The sequence below is a fragment of the Caretta caretta genome, chromosome 2 (genome assembly GCF_965140235.1).
Source record: "Caretta caretta isolate rCarCar2 chromosome 2, rCarCar1.hap1, whole genome shotgun sequence".
Lineage (NCBI taxonomy): Eukaryota > Metazoa > Chordata > Testudines > Cheloniidae > Caretta > Caretta caretta.
Window position 1 is genome coordinate 29025417 of NC_134207.1, and position 17792 is coordinate 29043208.

General features: G+C 42.8%; 1 long non-coding RNA gene across 1 annotated transcript in view; it reads right to left on the reverse strand.

Annotated features, from left to right (window-relative positions):
* Positions 1-17792, reverse strand: part of LOC142070733 (uncharacterized) — a 131688-nt gene that overhangs the window by 21832 nt on the left and 92064 nt on the right. The gene's annotated exons all lie outside the window — the stretch shown is intronic.

Below are 17792 nucleotides of genomic sequence, written 5' to 3' on the forward strand. Positions count from 1 at the left end.
ATTTTCAGCTGGCATAGTTCAAAGGGACCGGTCAGCTGGAAGGAGCTGAAAATGGACACAACTCAAGAAAGACGTGTGGCTTTATGTAGCTATTGAATAAGAACCCTCTCATTGTGGTATATGGTGGGTTTTTGTAGAGATTTTTTGCTTATCACTCAGCATCAGTTAGGTGAGGAGAGTGTTTTGAGCAGACATTTGTGAGAGAACTTCGAAGAATCAAAACTGAGTGGAAAATTGAGAGCAGGAGGCTCTGTGACATTGTATTGCAAACTTTATTTTAGTATCAAGGGCTACATCACACACTGTCAAAAAGAAACCTCTGCTTGTTTATTTCTTAAACGTCAGTTAAGAATTAGCTTCAGTTTGACCAATTTTAACCAAAGACCTCAGTGAAAAATAGCAGAGAGTCCGAAACCCACAACACAAGCCTGAAAGATTTTTATGCCGAGAGCAATAGCTATAGGTTCAAAATTATAGGGGAGGGTGGGGGTTAGGAGTTGTAAGACCAGAAATCAGCCACATACCTGACTGAGGTAAATGGAGAAATAATGAAGAAGCATACTGATGAGCTGACACCAGATAAAAGTGAAGGAGGAGAAGAAATTACATGATGACCATGTAATTTCTAAGGAAGAAAAATATTTATCCTCTTCACTGGCCTGAGGGCTTATGACACTAATGACAAAGTGAATGTAGAAACTCAATCTAAAGCTTAAAATGTGACTGTAGAAATGGAATCTATAAAAGGTGAACGAGGACTGGAGGTGCAAGTGACAATTTTTCTTCTTAAAACAACCACAGCAAAATCATAAGCCTATAAAAACACTAAAAAGTTGTTACAGGTTGAGCTGCTGCCTGACATATTGATTCTATTACTGATTTATTTTCCCTAATTAAACCTCTGATATTTGGTAGGTCCTTGTCCCAAGATCAGGCCCAGTATTATCAGAATTATGGTTTAGTTGGAGGCCCCAATGTGCCCCATTGCAACACTCACACTTAGGAAACCACACAATATTTATAATACTTTATTAATACCGTTAGTAAATTCACAAACGTTTTAACTTGGCCTGTCACGTAGAGATAATACAGAATGAGCTGAGCATCCACATACTTACACCACCTTTGCAAAACAACCTGAAGTGTTAGTTCATATAATCATAGAATAACAGAGTTGGAAGGGACCTCTGGAGGCCATCTAGTCCAACCCCCTGCCCAGAGCAGGACCAATCCCAAATAAATCATCCCAGCCAGGGCTTTGTCATGCCTGACCTTAAAAACTTCTAAGGAAGGGGATTCCACCACCTCCCTAGGTAACACATTCCAGTGTTTCACAACCCTCCTAGTGAAAAAGTTTTTCATAATATCCAACCTAAATCTCCCACACTGCAACTTGAGACCATTACTCCTTGTCCTGTCATCCGCTATCACTGAGAATCATCTATATCCATCCTCTTTGGATCCACCTTTCAGGTAGTTAAAAGCAGCTATCAAATCCCCCCTCATTCTTCTCTTCCGTAAACTAAACAATCCCAGTTCCCTCAGTCTCTCCTCATAAGTCATGTGTTCCAGACCCCTAATCATTTTTGTTGCCCTTTGCTGGACTCTCTCCAATTTCTCCACATCCTTCTTGTAGTGTGGGGCCCAAAACTGGACACAGTACTCCAGATGAGGCCTCACCAGTGTCAAATAGAGGGGAACGATCACGTCCCCCGATCTGCTGGCAATGCCCCTACTTATACAGCCCAAAATACCATTGGCCTTCTTGGCAACAAGGGCACACTGTTGACTCATATCCAGCTTCTCGTCCACTGCCACCCCTAGGTCCTTCTCTGCAGAACTGCTGCCTAGCCATTCGGTCCCTAGTCTGTAGCGGTGCATTGGATTCTTCCGTCCTAAGTGCAGGACTCTGCACTTGTCCTTGTTGAACCTCATCAGATTTCTTTTGGCCCAATCCTCCAATTTGTCTAGGTCCCTCTGTATCCTATCCCTACCCTCCAGCGTATCTACCACTCCTCCCAGTTTAGTGTTATCCGCAAACTTGCTGAGGGTGCAATCCACACCATCCTCCAGATCATTAATGAAGATATTGAACAAAACCGGCCCCAGGACCAACCCTTGGGGCACTCCGCTAGATACCGGCTGCCAACTAGACATGGATCCATTGATCACTACCCATTGAGCCCGACAATCTAGCCAACTTTCTACCCACCTTGTAGTGCATCCATCCAGCCCATACTTCTTTAACTTGCTGACAAGAATACTGTGGGAGACCGTGTCAAAAGCTTTGCTAAAGTTGAGGAATAACACGTCCACTGCTTTCCCTTCAGCCACAGAACCAGTTAACTCATCATAGAAGGCAATTAGGTTAGTCAGGCATGACTTTCCCTTGGTGAATCCATGCTGACTGTTCCTGATCACTTTCCTCTCCTCTAAGTGCTTCAGAATTGATTCCTTGAGGTCATGGTCCATGATTTTTCCGGGGACTGAGGTGAGGCTGACCGGCCTGTAGTTCCCAGGATCCTCCTTCTTCCCTTTTTTAAAGATTGGCACTACATTAGCCTTTTTCATAAAATCATAGAACCATAGAATCATAGAATATCAGGGTTGGAAGGGACCCCTGAAGGTCATCTAGTACAACCCCCTGCTCGAAGCAGGACCAATTCCCAGTTAAATCATCCCAGCCAGGGTTTTGTCAAGCCTGACCTTAAAAACCTCTAAGGAAGGAGATTCTACCACCTCCCTAGGTAACGCATTCCAGTGTTTCACCACCCTCTTAGTGAAAAAGTTTTTCCTAATATCCAATCTAAACCTCCCCCACTGCAACTTGAGACCATTACTCCTCGTTCTGTCATCTGCTACCATTGAGAACAGTCTAGAGCCATCCTCTTTGGAACCCCCTTTCAGGTAGTTGAAAGCAGCTATCAAATCCCCGCTCATTCTTCTCTTCTGCAGGCTAAACAATCCCAGCTCCCTCAGCCTCTCCTCATAAGTCATGTGTTCTAGACCCCTAATCATTTTTGTTGCCCTGTTTTTCCAGTCTTCCGGGACTTCCCCCGATCACCATGAGTTTTCAAAGATAATGGCCAATGGCTCTGTAATCACATCCACCAATTCCTTTAGCACTCTCGGATGCAACGCAACCGGCCCCATGGACTTGTGCATGTCCAGTTTTTCTAAATAGTCTCGAACCACTTCTTCCTTCACAGAGGGCTGGCCACCTCCTCCCCATGCTGTGCTGCCCAGTGCAGTAGTCTGGGAGCTGACCTTGTTCGTGATGACAGAGGCAAAAAAAGCATTGAGTACATTAGCTTTTTCCACATCCTCTGTCACTAGGTTGCCTCCCTCATTCAGTAAGGGGCCCACACTTCCCTTGGCTTTCTTCTTGTTGCCAACATACCTGAAGAAACCCTTCTTGTTACTCTTAACATCCCTCGCTAGCTGCAACTCCAGGTGTGATTTAGCTTTCCTGATTTCATTCCTACATGCCCGAGCAATATTTATATACTCATCCCTGGTCATTTGTCCAATCTTCCACTTCTTGTAAGCCTCTTTTTTGTGTTGAAGATCAGCAAGGATTTCACTGTTAAGCCAATCTGGTCGCCTGCCATATTTACTATTCTTTCAACACATCGGGATGGTTTGTCCCTGTAACCTCAATAAGGATTCTTTAAAATACAGCCGGCTTTCCTGGACTCCTTTCCCCTTCATGTTATTCCCCCAGGGGATCTTGCCCATCAGTTCCCTGAGGGAGTCAAAGTCTGCTTTTCTGAAATCCAGGGTCCGTATTCTGCTGCTTTCCTTTCTTCCTGGTGTCTGGATCCGGAACTCGACCATCTCATGGTCACTGCCTCCCAGGTTCCCGTCCACTTTTGCTTCCCCAACTAATTCTTCTCGGTTTGTGAGCAGCAGGTCAAGAAGAGCTCTGCCCCTAGTTGGTTCCTCCAGGACTTGCACCAAGAAATTGTCCCCTACAGTTTCCAAAAACTTCCTGGATTGTCTGTGCACCGCTGTATTGCTCTCCCAGCAGATATCAGGATGATTGAAGTCGCCCATGAGAACTAGGGTGTGTGATCTAGTAGCTTCTGCGAGTTGCCGGAAGAAAGCCTCATCCACCTCATCCCCCTGGTCTGGTGGTCTATAGCGGACTCCCACCACAACATCACCCTTGTTGCTCATGCTTCTAAACTTAATCCAGAGACTCTCAGGTTTTTCTGCAGTTTCATACTTGAGCTCTGAGCTGTCATACTGCTCCCTTACATACAGTGCAACTCCCCCACCTTTTCTGGCCTCACTGTCCTTCCTGAACAGTTTATACTCATCCATGACAGTACTCCAGTCATGTGAGTTATCCCACCAAGTCTCTGTTATTCCAATCACATCATAATTCCCTGACTTTGCCAGGACCTCTGGTTCTCCCTGCTTGTTTCCCAGGTTTTGTGCATTTGTATATAGGCACTTGAGATAACTCTCTGATCGCCCCTCGTTCTCAGTATGAGGCAGGAGCCCTCCCCTCTCACATGCTCCTACTCATGCTTCCTCCCAGTATCCCGCTTCCCCACTTACCTCAGGGCTTTGGTCTCCTTCCCCTGGTGAACCTAGTTTAAAGCCCTCCTCACTAGGTTAGCCAGCCTGCTTACGAAGATGCTCTTCCCTCTCTTCGTTAAGTGGAGCCGTTAAGTTATCATCTTCCTTTCGTCCCCCTCACCATCATCACCAGTGATCACGATCCTGACATGTCATAGAATCATAGGGCTAGAAGGGACCACAGGGGTCATCCTATTTAACCCCCTGCCAAGATTTACACATCTCCCAAGCTCCCAAAAGCTACATCTCTCAAGGCACACAGGCTGGGGTATAACTTTTATAATGTGCTATACTGACTACACCAGGAATCAGCAACCTTTGGCACGCAGCCCATCAGGGAAACCCGCTAGCAGGCTGGGATGGTTTGTTTATCTGCACCGTCTGCAGATTTGGCCGATCGCAGCTCCCACTGGCTGTGGTTCACCATTCCAGGCCAATGGGGACTGCGGGAAGTGGTGGCCAGCACATCCCTCGACGCACACTGCTTCCTTTAGCTCCCGTTGGCCTGGAATGGCAAACAGCTGCCAGTAGGAGCTGCAATCGGCCAAACCTGTGGACACTGCAGGTAAACAAACCGGCCCGGCCCGCCAGCAGATTTCCCTGATGGGCCGCGTGCCAAAAATTGCCAGTCCCTGGACTACACTATGCCTAATGCTTATTCAGTAGGGGTTTCAGGCCCTTTTCCTTATTTGTAGTTCCTCACCCTACTAATGTTGGGGTGCCCTTCTCCCATAGGTTATTAATTCTTTTACCTTGAGCTAATTAACAAATATGTTAATTTAGTGACCATGAGAGAAGGAGGGTGATGTAATTCTTTTATTGGACCAATTTCTGTTGGTGAGAGAAACAAGTTTTTGAGGCACACAGAGCTCCTGAAGAAGAACTTTGTTTGGCTTGACAGCTGGTGTCTCTCACCAACAGAAGTTGGTCCAATGAAAGATATTACCTCATCCACCTTGTGTCTCTAATATCCTGGGACCAACAAGGCTACACTACAAAACATAATTAGTTACCATAGTATTCTTGTGGTCAGACATCTGCTGATATCCCTAACTTAAAATATCCAAGCTGATATAAACTAGCATTTCATGGTTATTTGTCAACAGTTTAGTCATTATAGCATTTAAATTTCAAAAGCATCCAATTTATGTTACATTTACATGAAAAGAAAATTCTAAAAGGTAAAAATCTTGAAATAAGCTGTTTTTTTCCTTCCCCTTCAGAGAAAGATATATTTGTTCTCTGCTGATTGTGGTCCCTCTCTTATCCATGAGCAGGGGCCACAGAGGGTGTTGCTAACCAGAAACATTAATATCCTCCAAAGTAAAAAAATGCAGGTAGAGAGAGAAAAAAATTTGGCAATGGCAAGCTCATGCCAAGCTCACACAGGGTTTATGTAGGGTTTAGACAAAGAACTCATGTACGCCTGTGACTGACTACTGTCCCTGACTGCTTACAGTGAAGGAGTGTCTTCGGGTGAAGGCTCTATTCATAGAATCATAGGACTGGAAGCAACTTGAGAAGTCATTTAATCCAGTCCTCAGCACTCAAGGCAGAACTAAGTATTATCTAGACCACCCCTGACAAGTGTTTGCCTAACCTACTCTTAAAAATCTCCAATGATGGAGATTCCACAACCTACCTAGGCAATTTATTCCAGTGTTTAACCACATTGACAAGTTTTCCTAATGTCCAACCTAAACCGTCCTTGCTGCAATTTAAGTCCATTGCTTCTTGCCCTATTCTCAGAGGTTAGGGAGGACATTTTTTCTCCGTACTCATTGTAACAATCCTTTATGTACTTGACACCTGTTATCATGTCCCCTTCTCAGTCTTCTCTTCTCCAGACTAAAGAAACCCAATTTTTTCAATCTTCCCTCATAGGTCATGTTTTCTAGACATTTTATCATTTTTCATGTTTTTCTCTGGAATTTCTCCAATCTGTCCACATCTTTCCTGAAATGTGACACCCAGAACTGGACATAATACTTCAGTTGAGACCTAATTAGTGCAGAGTAGGCCATAAGAATTACTTTCTATGTCTTGTTTACAACATTCCTGCTAATATATCCCAGAATGATGGGCTGGGGGGAGGTTTGCAACAATATTACATTGTTAACTGATATTTAACTTGCACTATGACCCCCAGACTCTTCTGCAGTACTCCTTCCTAGGCAATCATTTCCCATTTTGTATATGTGCAACTGATTGTTCCTTCATTAAGTGGAGTACTTTGCATTTCTCCTTATTGAATTTCATCTTATTTACTTCAGACCATTTCTCCAGTTTGTCCAGATCATTTTGAATTTTAATCCTATCCTCCAAAGCACTTGCAACCCCTTCCAGCTTGGTATTGGTATTGTCTGCAAACTTTATAAGTGTACTTTCTATGCCATTTTCTAAATCATCGTTGAAGATATTGAACAGAATCCCTGCGGGACCACACTCATTTTGCCCTTCCAGCATGACTGTGAACCACTGATAACTACTCTCTGGGATTATTTTTCCAATCAGTTATGTACCCACCTTCTAACTCCATCTAGGTTGTGTTTCCCTAGTTTGTTTATGAGAAGGTCATGTGAGACAGTATCAAAAGCCTTACTAAAGTCAAGATATACCACATTTACCATTTCTACTCTATGCACACAGCTTGTTACTCTGTCAAAGAAAGCTTTTAGATGGTTTGACATGATTTGTTCTTGACAAATCCACGCTGACTATTATTTATCACCTTATTATCTTCTAGGTGTTTGCAATTTGAGTTTCAGATCATTGAAGATCTTTTGGTTAAGCCAGGGTGGTCTCACGCCATTCTTCCTATCTTTCTAATGCAGTGGGATAGTTTGTTCTTGTGCCCTTAATAATGTGTCTGAAAAACTGCCAACTCTCTTGAACTGCTTTTCCCTTTAGACTTGCTTCCCACCAACTCCCTGAGTTTGCTAAAATCTGCCTTCTTGAAAACTATTATCTTTATCGCGCTGTTTGCCCTACTACCATTCCTTAGAATCATGAAATCTACCATTTCATAATCACTTTCACCTAACCTGCCTTCCACTTTAAGGAGTTCCTCCCTATTTGTCAAAATCAGCTTTAGAACAGCCTCTCACCTTGTAGCTTTCTCCACCTTCTGAAATAAAATTATTGCCCCAATATGTTTCAAAAACTTGTTGGATAATCTGTGCCCTGCTGTATTAGTTTCCCAACAGATATCTGGTAGTTGAAGTTCTCCATCATCACCAAGTCCTGTGCTTTGACATTCACTTCTTCCTGGTTAGGTGATCTGTAGTAGACCCCTACTAGGACATTACCTTGTCTTTTACTCCTTTTCTCCTTGCCAGACTTTCAACAAGTCTGTCTCCCATTTCCATCTCAGCCTCAGTTCAAGTGCGTACATTTTTAATATATAAGGTAACACCTCCTACTTTTCCCCCCACCTGTCCTTCCTGAGCAAGCTGTACCCTTCTATACCAATATTCTAGTCACGTGTATCATCCCACCAAGTCTCTGTAATGCCATCTCTGTCATACTTGGGTTTATTAAGTAGCATTTCAAGTTCTTCCTGCTTATTCCCCATACTTCTTGCATTAGGGCACAGACATCTAAGATACTGATTTGATTTCCCCCTATGTTCTCTCTTGTCTCTCCCTTATCCCTGCTATAACAGCCCATGCGCCCCACAAATTCTAACCCTTCTCTCAGGTTTCCATGTTTTTGACTTAGTGTGGGCATTTTCACCTGCACCTGTCAAACCTAGTTTAAAAGGTTAGCAAGTCTGTATCCAAATATACTCTTCCCCTTCCTTGATTGGTGGACCCCATGTCTGCTTAGAAATCCTTCTTCCTGGAACATCATCCCGTGGTCAAGGAACCTGAAGCTTTTCTGGTGACACCATCCTCATCTACAGGATGCATCTGTCTCTGCCTGTGCCCCTATCTGTGAACTGAAGGATTTCAGAGAACACTATCTGTGCCCTCAGCCCCTTCACCCTTACTCCCAGAGCCCTGTAGTCACTTCTGATCTGTTCATGGTCATACCTCACAGTATCATTAGTGCCCACATGGATGAGTAGCATGGGGTAGTAGTCAGAGGGCCAGATGATCCTTGACACTCCCTCTGTAACATCTTGGAAAGGGGCCCCTGACAGGCAGCATACTTACAGGGACGCCATGTCTGGCTGACAGATAGGTGCCTCCATCCCCCTCAGAAGAGAGTCACCAACCACCACTATCCTACATTTCCTCCTGGGAGTGGTGGCTGTGATCCTCCCAGCCTTGGGGGTTCACGGCTTCTCCTTCTCCACCTTTGGGTGTGATTCCTCATTGCTTGTTTCCAGGGCAGCATAATTGTTCCTCATCACTGTGGTGGGTGGATTGGGAGTAGGCGTGGAGCACTCCCTGCTGCCAGAATTAACCAGCAGCCAGTGTCCTCCCTGTGACAGAGCCATATCCTCCTCCCCTGGTGGCATGACAGCAGTCCTCTCTAGCTGGATAGCGTCCTCAGCCTTGGATGTTTCCACATGAATACTCTCAATAAATCCCTCATGGGCACGGATGGTCCTCAGCCTAGCCACCTCCTTCTGTAGCTATCCCACCTGCTTCCTGAGAGATTCTACTAGCAGACACCTTTCACACTGGTTGGTCCCCCCAATCTGGATTTCTAAGAATGAGAATTGCAGGCCACAGTCTCCACAAATCCAAACCAGAACACTTCTATGACCTCATTGCCTTCAATGAGTAGATGTAACTGAATGGAATTTAGTTAACCCCTATGTTGATTCACAAGATGGAATAGAACCCAGCTCATTCTATCAGGCTGTTTTGGCTCAGCAGTGCCAATGGGAAGCCATAAAAAAATTCAACTTATTTTAATCTTGTTTTAATCACTAAAATGACTCTAAATACACCAAAGGAACAGATCTGTGGAGTAAGATGGTGCCATTTTTACATAGTCATTTTTAGAGTTAGAACTACACTTCAAGATGTCTAATATTATAGGACTAATCCTGTTAGTAAGGACTACCAGTAAGTAAGAACAACACAATATCGTTCATAGATTGTTTATATTTGTAATGTCATCCTTTTAATCAATTTATGGCTTTTTCCCATTCTTTAATACAGCTTTACTTCAACATTTCATTAACTATAGTCTCTTTTTTATGGCAAGATACCTTAGACTAGAGTCATGTGTATTATCCCTCAACTAGTCCAATGAGGTCAGATTAAGTTCCCAGTTATATCTACATAAATCAATTAAACACATTGACTTCAGTGAGTTGCCACTGAAGTCAATGTAGTTGCTGTTTTTACACCAGTGTAACTGAATGCAAAATTTTGCTTTATATCATTATCACAATGATGTTTCCATAAAAGACTTTCCTATGACAACAATAACATGCATTAGCACTCATGGTATATAGATGTATTTCTCCACTACGAACTTCACACATGTTATCAAATTCAGCCTTGTAAAATAGTCATAAAAATTACTAGCGCAGATACAAAATCTCCTCACCCACGCTTTACATGAAGATAATAATGAAAAATCACTGTGTTTATTCACTCATCAGAAAAACCGCTCCCCCCTGGTTGCAAGAATAGTGAGTAGAAGTTTCCAAGGCTGAACTAATTAATCTAAGTTAATTATAGCTTGAGGAATGTTACAATAATAATATATGTGTTAGATTTCACTTGATTCTATTTGCACTTTTTAAAATGATACTTTTGGAAATAGTGTTTCTCTTTCATTTGGATCTTTCCTTTGCTGTTTTGGTCTGCACAGTAAAAATATATAGGACTAAGTCCTGATGCTCCTTTCCCACAGATGCAGAGTCTAGTCAGAGCTCCCCAGACTTTGCAGCTGCAGAACAGTAGTTGGATCCCGAGGGGAGAAGGTTCACTGAGTAGAAAGTATGTCATGCTAGTCAGTAGGGTTGCCAGACATTCAGTTTTCAACCGGAACACCCAGTCAAAAAGGGACCTTGGCAGCTCTGGTCAGCACCGCCGACCAGACCATTACAAGTCCAATCCACAACTCAGCAGGGGACCTGGGGCTAAGGCAGGCTCCATGCCTGCCCTAGCTCCACACGGCTCCTGGAAGTGGCCACCAGATCCTTGTGGCCCCTGGGTGCATGGGCAGCTAGGGAGGCTCCATGTGTTGCCCTCACCCCCACTTCCTGCCCCAGCCCAGTGACAGTGAGCATGAAGGAGAGAGAGCGATGGAGGGAGGGGGAATGGAGCGAGTGAGGGCGGGCCTCGGGGAAGGGGCAGGGCAAGGGTGTTCTTTTTTGTGCCATTGGAAAGTTGGCAACCTTCAGTCATCCAGCTCCATCCTCTTTGCAGAGACTCCACATTTTGATGCAATGGAAGCCTCATCACTTGAGACATTCAATAATAGATTGGACAACACACTTGAAACTGCAGTTACTCACAGAAATAGACTAATAGGACTTTTCCCTCTCTGAGCTCTATGATTTTTGTTTGTAATGGACTTATTAGTAGAAATCTATATATTTTGTATCTATTTAAGTACACAATAGACCACCTTTAAATCTAAAAGAGAAGAATCCTGCATAATCGTGAGTTGGTATAATTAAGAAACAATAGACAGGCAGGGGTGGTCCTAGACTAGCTGCCAGCAACTGGTCCCCTATGCGCCCCCCATGCAATCGGTGCCCCCCACCCGCAAACCCCAAGGGCAGATCTAGACTGAGGTTTTTGGTAAACTGGGAAACATTTTGCCCCTTTTTTTCCCTTTTAATGTTTTTTAAGCATTTTTTTTTTAAAACAGAGACTTAATTATTCGGTTTGTTTGTCCGTCTGTCCAACCAATGTTTCTGAGATCAGATAAAATAGAGACAAAATATTTTCAGAATAGATTTGTACACAACAGATAGATGATATTTCAGTCCGATTTCAAATAAAAATGCATTAAAATGTTAATTATAATTTTTATTATTACAAATCCAAAATCATCCATTATGCAATCTGCTTTAAATGCCATTACCACCACATCCAATATAGAAAGAAATAAGAAAACTCTTCAATGAACTTTAACCTGTATTTACAAAACACTGAATAAAAAATTATCTGTGCTCTTAAAACATGAGTTTTCTTGCTTTAAGTTTTGAAAATTCAGTCACTAGTTCTTTTAGATCCAGTTTTCCAGCTATTTCACACTCTGTTGACATTCTGGTAAGTCCAACAAGTCTCTCTTGCACCATTGTTGAACGCAGATATGTTTTTATCAATTTTAACTTTGAGAAGCTACGTTCCCCACTAGATATGAAAACTGGCAAAGTTAAGAGAATGCATAGAGCTATAAGAATATTTGGAAAACTGTCTGTGAGTTTATTTTCACAAACAAACTTCAGTACTTATTCAGGAGTGGAATGTTTCTTAAGTCGTCTTGAAAAAGCCTAAAGCTCACTACTCAAATCTGTAGCATCAATGACTTTTGAATTTTCATGCTTCAATGCCAACTCCAGTTTTATACAAAATTCTCTTATCTGTTTTGCTGTTTTATTTTGCAAGCTATGGATATCATGCAGAACGCCAAATACTGACTCTAGCTGCTGCATCTGTTGAAATCTTTTGTCAACTGAGTGAATAGCAGTATCAAGGACTGCAAAACAGACATTCACTTTGAACCTTTGTTTTGTGTTCTGAATGGGCGTCTCATCCTTCATATGAAAACTGCTGTTTCTTTTGCCAAATGCGAACTGGCTCTGGTTCAAATTCTGTCACAAAGTCTATTTCTTCAGCTAGCTCAAGGGAATCTACCAGTGTTCTTTCAAACCCTTCATCACTTCTGAATTCCTCCAGAATATTTTTAGTTTGCTCCAGTTTTTGAATAGTAGAATGTATGTTCAAGTTCTTTTCCTGAAGCTGCTTACTAGTGAGGTTAATCTTGAAAAGGATATTATACCACAAAATGAGTGAAGTCACAAATTTGAACTTGGAAAGGCCATTTGCAAGAGCTTCTGCATCTGAACATGCCGCATTGCCAGATGATCCAGTGAAGATAGTATCATCAGAAATTTCAATTAGGGCATCATAAATGTTTCCAAGTTCATAGAGAAGAGGCTTCAAAGCATCAATGCGACTCTCCCATCTTGTCTGACTAACTGGTTTCACAGTTAGAGAATTCACAGGGCGAGTCAGAATCTCCCAATGGCATGTTGATCTTGAGAAAAACACATAAACCCATTGCACCAGGTCAAAGAAACTGCTTGCCTCCAAACAGCATCTAGCAGCATCATTGACAACCAAATTCAGAAAATGCACACTGCAAGGAACAAAAAAGGCCCTAGTATTGATTTCCATCATTCTCCGTTGCACACCATTGTCTTTACCCTTCATATTACTCCCATTATCATAGCCTTGGCCACATAAGTTTTCAACAGATAATGACATCGTTTCAAGCTCTTGCAGAATAGTTTCAGTCATAAATGCTCCAGTCGTCTCCTTCAGTGGTACGAAACCCAAAAAATGTTCCTTTATGAGCACTTCAACATTATCTTCATCTGCAGACTTTTCCATATCCACAAAATGAATGATCATCGTCATTTGTTCAACATGACTCACATTTGGTGTACAGCCCAGTATTATTGAAAAGTGTTTGCAGAATGGGCAGCTTCTACAACGCTCTTTTTAATGGCATTTGCTAGGATTTGAATCAGTTCATTCCACATATTTTTTCCTATATAATGAACCTGTGTTTCATGATCAGTTATTTTATGTAGATGCTCCTTCACGAGTGGATCAAACAAAGCTAGGTATTCAACAAATTTTAAAAAGTTTCCACTACCTGGAGTGTATAATTTTTTCAATTTAGCACACCGAGAACTCTCACTAAAGCAATCAGATGCTCCAATATTTGTTGCCAATATTCTTCTTTTTCCTTGATCATACATAAATTTTCTTCATCGATAGTTGGTGATTTAAACCACATTGCAGCCACCCCAACAAGTCTTTTCACTGCTTAAAGGTTCAGTAATTAATAATATTCACTCACTTACCAATTAAAACAGTTAGTTACAGTGTTTACATGGGAAAAAATGACTTTTTTGACATTATAACCTGACACCGGTTGTTTGGAAAGTAATCCCTTCCTCATGGTTACCTGCTTGGAGTGTGACATCATCACTTTTGTAGTCTATTAAGCGTTAACGCTGTTACTTTTCTTTTATGGACCTTATTTATTACATGTAAAGCAGATATAACAAAGAAAAGTTCATAACTATACAGCCCGATAATAACACTAAGATTTAATAATGCTTAAAGATACTCACATTTTGGATTTATAATGCTGAAAAATGTTATTCTTTATTGTTTGGCATCAAGAAACACAATTTTCCACAGTATTCGCTTGATTCTTAACCATCTGCCTGCGACATTTGTTAAAATGACCATTTGACATGTATCAACTCATGATATCTCCACTCTACATGAATTTCCAGCTATGTGACCCTGATGTATATTCGAGTTAGGTGCCACTAGCATTGCAGCTCTTGCCGCTGGTGGATGTGTATAATTGTGGCTGAGTTATTGCTTATCAAAATTGTGGAGTGGGTCCTCTTGACATTATGTCACAAACTGAAAAAAAAATGGCTAAAATAGTATTTATTTTTGCAGTAAATAAAAGATTTGGCATATTAATAAATTCTCAGAAATGTAGAGAAATGAATTATAATTCATATTCCTTCCGTACGTGCACGGGAATTGAAATAATGACATCTTCATTATTTTATTTGTATATTTTTCATCTTTTTCATTTTTTTTCATTTGATTTTTTTCCTCAAATTTGGCACCCCATTAAACTTAGCACCCTAGGCAACTGCCTAGTTCGCCTATATGGATGGGCTGCCCCTGTAGACAGGGGATATACAGAAGAGGGTGATATCATTAATTTTGAAATGGGGGTTTGGTTAATGTGTGTATGGGGGGGGGAGGGTTAACCAGATTCCTATTATATTTAAAGATCAGACTATGCAGCACAAAATTGAATTCTACTTAACTGTGACAAAATGTTTGTATACTACCAACCAGAGAATGAACAAACTGATTAAATTCGTTCACTGGGGCAAGAGAAGAGTCTGGTCTTACCATAAAGATTTCTATAGTTGCCATGCTTAAAGCAAAGGGTCTTCAGCTTTAGGGGCTACAGTGCAGCCCAGGGTCTTGGACTAAGGGGGGCCCGCAGGCCGGATGCAGCCCACTGCTTCTTTTCATCCGGCCCTCGGCAAGTCTCCGCACTGCGGGCCAGACACTGGTAGCCGAGCCTCATCAACCCTTCCCCCGGGGGCTGGAGCTGCAAGCACCGGCTCGCTGATGTGCCCCAGCAGCCTATAGGCAAGGGGCATTCAGGGAACCTCTGCATGCTGCTCCCGCCCCCAGCGCTGAGTACCATGGCCAATGGGAGCTGTGGGGCAGCACCTGCGGGCATGGGCAGTGGGCACCGTGCAGAGCGGCCTGGCCCCTCTGCATAGTGGCCGGACATATGGCCACCTCGGGGAGCAGAGCAGCCTGGAGCCAGGGCAGGCCGGGATCCTGCCTTAGCCCTGCTGCGCCGCCAACCAGAAGCTGCCCCAAGCAATCGCCTCCTGGCCAGAGCCTCCACTCCACACACCCTCCTGCACCCCAACTCCGTACCCCAGTCCAGAACCCCCTCCAGCACCCAAACTCCCTCCCAGAGCCTGCACCCCGAACCTTGTGCTACACCCTAACCCCGTGGCCCACCCTTGTCCCCACCCCAGAGCCCACCCCCCCAGCTGGAGCTGCACCCCTTCCCACACCCCAATCCCCAGCACCAGCTCTGTGTCTACTCCCCCACTCTAAACCACCAGGAGCCCAACAAATCTAATAGCCCCTGGTCACAGGAGAGTTAATCCAGCCCTGGGGAGCTGGGTTCAATCTGAGCCTCTGCTAGGAAATTCCTCTGTGACTTTGGGCAAGTCACTTGAAGTCTCTGTGCCTCAATTTCTGATTTTTAAAATTGGGAAAATAATCTTTCATTTCTCCCTCCTTCTGTTTGTCTTGTGTCTATAGATGATAGGCAGGGACCATCCTATCATGTGTTTGTACCTACTTTGCATAACAGGGACTGCTAGAAATCTAATAATAATAAAATTCAATGCTCTCCAGATTTTTTAAAAGGTTTAAAATTCCTTCAGTACCATTAGAGCTGAATAGAAAAGGCTGATGACTAAGAAGAAAACAAAGCTGCTCAGTTTGCCATTTAATATACTGTTTGAGGAGAAGCATTGATTTAATTCAAATTCACTTAAATGCATTACCTATGAGTCCCTTGACATTATGTACATGCATGGCAAACCTCCCAGTACTGATAAATTGAAAAGAAATGTTTCTTTCATCTAGTTGGTAGTCTGAGGTGTCAAGATTTCTGCTTCAGTGCCATGCTGAGGATAGTTTCAATGCACTAGCAAAACAATGTAATGCTTTACAACTCAGCCAGGCATTGACACAACACTATGGAATAAGTCTTGAGACTACTGAAGGAAGGATTAAATAAACATTCTGAATATCTATAGAACTATTAGCAAAATGCCTACATATAATTTGGTTCCACATGTGCATTGTTCCTTATCTGGCTGTATTCTCTTGCTTCTTCTATAAAAGATGTAGCACATTTGTTAAAAAATGTCAAATTATAGATTTCACAGATGGCGATGAAATATTTTATGATATAGCAGAACATAAAACTCATTTAAAAGAGGGTCATTCATTAAATAAAATCTCAAAAATAAGCAAGGATGTATTTTAGATCTAAAAGCCACAAAGCAACAAATGCTATTAGGTAAATACATTTAAAAATACTGATACGAAAATGGAAACAAATTGTTCAATTATGCCACAGAAGTCCAAGAGGATAAGAAGATGCAATACATGGGGTATTTTAGCCAAGACATTAGAAGCTGTATCCTTGTAAAAAAAGGCATTGTAATGCCCGACCTTTAACTTCTAGACACCTTACTTCCACAAGGATGTATAGAGAAGTATAACTGAAGTTATGAAGCCTTTTGGTTGTGAAAATAGGTTGAAGAACTATAGTGTGGAAAAGAAAAGTGTTCAGAAGATCATTTTGGTCATATAGAGCCTGATCTGAATTCCACTGAAATAATCATAGAATCATAGAAGATTAGGGTTGGAAGAGACCTCAAGACGTCATCTGGTCCATCTCCCTGCTCAAAGCAGTACCAACACCAACTAAATCATCCCAGCCAGGACTTTGTCAAGCCAGGCCATAACATTTATGTCAAGCCCATAAACACCCAAAGACTCCAAACATTTAGGCAAGGCAATAGTTGACTTATGCAGCAAGAGAAGAACTCCTGGACACTGTTAGAAATGAAGAAAAACAACCCAAAGGGTAAATTAAATATGTGTCTTTTTTCCCTTGGAGTGCAATAAAAGTTTGGAATTCTCTGCATCTACAGGTCATAGAAAAATCCATTTAGCTAAGATTCAAGAGTAAAAACTGGCAATTGCATCAGCAGCACTTTTGGAATTATATTTCTTTGTCACAAGCGGGGCCAGCCCCACTCCATTTATTAAACTTTTGAATACCTTACAGTGCCCCCCAAACCCAGCACCCAAGGTGATCACCTAAGTCACCTGCCCCTAAATCCAGCCCTGGTCACAAGAATGGAATGATCAGGTTAACCCTTCTACACCAGTGTTTCTCAAACTAGGGCCGCTGCTTGTTCAGGGAAAGCCCCTGGCGGGCCGGGCTGGTTTGTTTATCTGCCGCATCCGCACATTTGGCCAATCGCAGCTCCCACTGGCCGCGGTTCTCCACTCCAGGCCAATGGGGGCTGCAGGAAGGGTGGCCAGCACATCCCTCGGCCCGCGCTGCTTCCCGTAGCCCCCATTGGCCTAGAGCGGCGAACCGCGGCCAGTGGGAGCCGTGATCAGCCGAACCTGCGGACGCAACAGGTAAACAAACTGGCCTGGCCCACCAGGGGCTTTCCCTGAGCAAGCAGCAGCCCTAGTTTGAGAACCACTGTTCTACAGTACACCCCCATGCCCGAGAAAAGCTAGGGGGAGCAAATTTCAGGGTTGGCCCCACCTCTTAGTTTTGGGCTATCATTCCATACAGTGGTATAGGAATGTTTGAACAATAAGTATTCCTTGTCTGCTTATGCCATAAATTGGTGCAGCCTGACATTTGGAAACCACATAGTAAGA